This window comes from Monodelphis domestica, chromosome 4, assembly GCF_027887165.1.
Source record: "Monodelphis domestica isolate mMonDom1 chromosome 4, mMonDom1.pri, whole genome shotgun sequence".
Lineage (NCBI taxonomy): Eukaryota > Metazoa > Chordata > Mammalia > Didelphimorphia > Didelphidae > Monodelphis > Monodelphis domestica.
Genome location: NC_077230.1, coordinates 405,388,315 through 405,393,314, shown reverse-complemented (window position 1 = coordinate 405,393,314; position 5,000 = coordinate 405,388,315). Strand labels below are relative to the sequence as shown.

Here is a 5,000-nt window from a genome sequence, read left to right as displayed (position 1 = left end):
TGAAAAATGGGAATTTTGTCATCATTCAGTCATGTTCAATTCTTCATGATATGTGACTAAGTGGCTTGCCATTTCCTTTTCCAGTGGATTCAGGCAAATCGAAATTAAGTGACTTGCCAAGGGTCTGTAAATCTTGAAATCTCTCAGACTTGTGAATGTTAAAAATTTCTCCATCGGGGAATTCTTAATTGGAACAATTCCCTACTGAGAAACATTCCCCATTTTGATGTGAGAACTCACCAGGATCAGAAATGGGAGACCTCTATTCCACCCGTACTTAAGACTGCTTTAGGGCAGAAAACTCCTTGCTATACAAAGAAAGTACTTGGATCCATGCTTATGGTGGGGCAAGGAGTTCTTTGAGCCAGGCCTGTTTTTAGAATTGATACAATGAGATGCTAGGTACCTAAAAGGGTCGGGCAAGTTTTCTCTTAATGAGATTAGTTGACTCAGCTGTGTTTTCTCTCCTTCAGACTTACTGAGGAGATTGGTCGACACAGCAGCATTTTTTCTGATTCAGACTTACTGAGGAGATTGGTCGACTTAGCAGGAATTTAGATGGGCAGTCCTTTGGAAAGCGTCTACAGTGATTGGTAGATGTAGGGACTTAGGGGAGGTGACAAGGGAGAAAAACCCCTATATAAGAAAAAGCAGAATCTCTTGAGGATATATATCCTTTGGGAGAAATCCTTTTGGAGTATCTCTGATGAGGATCACTTGGGAAGAATCTCTCGAGAGAGGCTCTGGAGAAGGGAAGCTCTTGGAGGACAATCTCTAAGGAGGCCTCGCTGGAGCTCCTCTAAGGGGACTCTGTCCCTCTGGAGGCTCTGGAGAGAGGCCCTTTGGAACAGTCTCTGGCTGGAAGGCTCTCTGGTGAAGTCAGCTGAGATGGAGCTGGCCTGGTGTCACTAGAATCCTTGTTTAGGCAGACCTTGTGGTGAGTGTTAAAAAACGGATTGACTGATTCTCTCTCTTAAGACTCAGGTCTAGGCCATATTGGCTTGAGGCCCTTCATAATTATTCCTTTCCTACTCTTTCTCTAATTCCTCATTATATTATTAATTAAAAATCTCTATAAAACCCAGTTGACTTGGGTATTTGAATAATTGGGAATATTTCCCTGGCGACCACCTTATATTTGATTTAAAACCAAGACACTGTAGTGAAACATATTTTCTGCAGTCAAACTTACTCACCCTCTCTTATATCTATCATAATTTATATCTTCCACTATTTTAATCACTACAGTTTAAGACCTCAACCATTTTAAATCTAACAGGTCACACAGTATCTGAGGTCTGATTTGAACTCAGGTCTTCATGACTCCATGACAGAGTCACCTAGCTGCCTTAGGGTATTTGAGGAAGTATCAGTAAGTATATTGCAGTCCCCTAGTAGAGAGGGCAGGGGTTGGGGAGAGAAAACAAGAGTCAAGCACTGAACTCTTTGAGGATCATAGGGAATAGAATCTTGATTGGGTGATAAATATGGACCAAGTGACTGAATTCAGGCAGATTATCTTTGGCAGAAGGCCAGTTTGGAGTTTGGAGAAGGAGTAGACTGGAGAAGAACCTGGTAGGGTGAGCATCATGACTAGACTTTCTCACTGCAGAAAATGGGAAATTGGTGGCTGCATAATGTAGCTTTGAGGCAGAAAGAGCCAGAATTTGGAAAGAGCAGACTCAATCCTTGTCTGATAACACTACTCTTGAACAAGGTCTAGCTGTGATATTTTTGTGCTAAAATAGCACCCACATACCCTTTTTCATCCTTTGCTGCTCTCATATAGTTGTGCCATGCATCTTCCATAGGGTGGTCATCCAAGCTGGGCATCTTCTTGGTCTCAACATTCTTTTCCTCTTTTTTTTTCAACTCTTACCTTCCATCCTAGAATCAATCCTAATTACCAGTTAAAAGGCAAAAGAGTGGTAAGTGGTACACAATGGGGGTTAAGTGATTTGCCCAGGATCACACGTAGGAACTGTCTGAGGCCAAATTTGAATCTAGAACCTCCTAACTCCTGGCCTGGCTATCTATCTATCCACTGAGTCAACTGCTTGTTTCTCTTAAATCTAAATGTGACATAAATCCTGTTCATCATCATAACTTGTTACATGAAGCAGCTAGCTAGTTGGTATAGTGAATAGAGTTCTGGACCTGGGTTAGAATAGACTGGAGTCAAATTTGGCCTTAGATACTACTTTTGTGATTGCTGGATGAGTCATTTCACCTCTGCCTGACTCAATTTCTTCATCTGTAAAATGGAGATAATAGCCTCTATCTCCCAGGGTTGTAGCATGGATATAACAAGATAATATTTGCAAAGTGCTTTTCAAATATTAGAGCATTATATAACCGGGGCAGCTAGGGTTTCAGTGGATAGTCAGGCATAGAGATGGGAGGGTCTGGGTTCAAATCCAAGCTCAGACACTTTCTGTGGGCAAGTCACTTAACCCTTTTTGGAACCAATACACAGTACTGATTCTAAGAGAGAACACAAGAGTGTTTAAAGAAACCATCTAAATGTGATTATCATCATTATTATTGCATAGTTGGTTTACTTTTCCTGGTTTTATTTCTCTTATATCTTTTATGCTACTTCTCATGTTCAGCCTATCTAGACCCAATATATATCTCTCTGTTGCTTTTAGGTGCCTTAGAGTTTTAAGTCTCTGGAAATCAGTTTTCTTTGATTTACTTTTGTGCAGAATCACAGGAAGAATATTAGTATCAGAAACATGAAGTTTTATTTCAAAGAATGTCATCAAAAAGGCTGCAAACCGTCCCCAATATCAGCCTGTCCTCGTCCTCCTACTTAAATTGATCGTTCCATGATTCTTGTAAACAAGGAATAATATTCTAAATTGACTAATTAAATAAAATAATAAATAAATAAATAGATCATTCCTCTTTCCTGTCTAAGATTTATGTACTGATGGACCAGTTCTATGTGTAATATCATTCTGACAAGAGGCATCTTTCATCCATTGGTTTTTCTTGTGTGGATAGTTAAACCAACCTCATTTGCATAATGATATATTAATTAAGATTAATTAATTTCACTGGATCCTATATTTCAGGAAGGGTTTTAGAGGCGATTTAGCTTCAACTCTTCTTACAAATGAGGGAACTGAGACCCTAGTCAAGTAATTTGCTGAAGGTCCCACTTGGTAGTCAATGAAAGGAAATAGATTTTGAATCTCCACATTGACTCCAAATCTCTTTTTTGTGGAACCAAATTGCTCTGCTCTACTAGCACTTGATATAATCTGCTCAATGTCAGCCACAAACAGGCCTGGATATAGCCCAAGAATGATATAAATTGAATTCCCTTAATAGAATGTAAATCCTTTGAGTGGAGGAGCTCATTTTCATTTTTATCTTTGCATTTCCCTAACAGACAGTAGGTGCTTAATGTATTTCTTGAACACATAGTAGGTACTTTTAATAAATGTTTGTTGAATTGACCAACACAGAGGTAAAAGGGATTTTGGAAAATGTCAGGGAGGATTGATTAGAGGCTTGGGGCTAGGGGGAGAGGTTAGAGAGGCCCTGAGAGTTCAGATCTAACGATGATAATGACTGCCAGCTCCTAGGATGGAACTGGTTTTGGTTATAGGAAAGTCTAGCCAGCTGGAATCAATAAACTCTTCCTAGAAAACTGTATGTTTTCTAGCTCCGGGATATATTTTGGGAGTGGTCTGGTATGGTCAAAGAACATTTGATTGAGAGTTCCTAAAGACCCAAGTTCAAATCCCACATCTGACACTTATTACTAATGCTACAAATTGAGAGGTTGAGAACCGCTGCCCTAGACAAACCTTTCTAAGCCTAAGCTTCTTCATCTGTAAAATGGGGAGAATACATAGATGATCCAGCTCATAGGTTTGCTAAAAAATAATGCGCCTTATGAATCTTAAATCATTAATTCGATAGGTTTTTCCCAAAATGGTGCAGGCAAGCTGATTCTCCCCAACTTGAGGGCATATGGAATAAATTAGGGGAGAATGAAGCCAGGCCTATAGAGCCAAGTACAAACCATTTGGAGGGAGCTTTATTCAGTCCTGTACAGAAGAGAATTGGCAAGTTCCCGCCCCCCCCCAAAAAAAAAGGAAGAAAGAAAATTATGAACAAGTTCTCCAGATCTGGGGTTAAATGCTCCCCAGTTGAGGGTAAGCAATGACAAATCACTTTGGATAGACAAATCAGTAGAAAGACATTTTGGGGTGCATCAGACAACATGGATGAAACAGACTACAACTGCAAAATACATACACACAGCATACTTTGAAGGAGTGGTATGAGCCCCACAAACACTATTGTGAACATCACGGCCATTGTGCAAAGGAGGGAGGCTTGAACCTGGAACCCCTGACCAGGGTGCTGGCCTCTCCCCACCTGGGATGAGTATCTGTGCTGGAATTTTAATGTCCTGCTTCAATAAAATGTAAACTCCTCCAGATGAATGTGTAAGTTCCTTGAGGGTAGAGATGATTTCTTTGCCCGTCTTTGTATCCCAGGGGCCCAACACAATGCCCAGCTCATAGCAGGTGTTTGATAAATGCTTATTGGATGGGATTTTATTTTCTCTAAAACTTTGTAAAAACTGGGGTCAGAGTTCAGATTCAGTGCCCTGACTGCATTCGCATCCAAGTATTGCCTGTTTTGATGCTATAAATGTGTGTGGAAAAATAGACGGTATTACAAATTTTAAACAAATGCTTAAAGCCATATCTTTCCCCTCACCCTGGGTTGAAGGAAAGCAGGAAGTAGTCACTTACCTCAAAGGAGGTCACTGACTGACCAACATTTGTTCAGTCCTTAAAGGCACAGCAGCAATTTTTGGAGGGGTTCCTCCAGCTCTAAGAAAATCAGCCACAGCCAGATTGCTATTTACACTGTGTGTGTGTGTGTGTGTGTGTGTGTGTGACCCCCCCCCCACCTCACCCAACCCCTCCATATTATGACTGCAAAGAGTGACCTGAGAAGTTTGGTCCCTC

General features: G+C 40.6%; 1 protein-coding gene across 1 annotated transcript in view; it reads right to left on the bottom strand.

Annotated features, from left to right (window-relative positions):
* Window positions 1-4,032: 4,032 nt before the first annotated feature.
* The window catches only part of GPR153 (G protein-coupled receptor 153), a 30,483-nt gene continuing 29,515 nt past the window's right edge, over window positions 4,033-5,000 (bottom strand). Inside the window, exon 6 of the mRNA XM_001377108.3 lies at window positions 4,033-5,000. This exon is cut by the window's right edge and continues 1,991 nt beyond it. The gene's annotated coding sequence lies outside the window, so the exon portion shown is untranslated.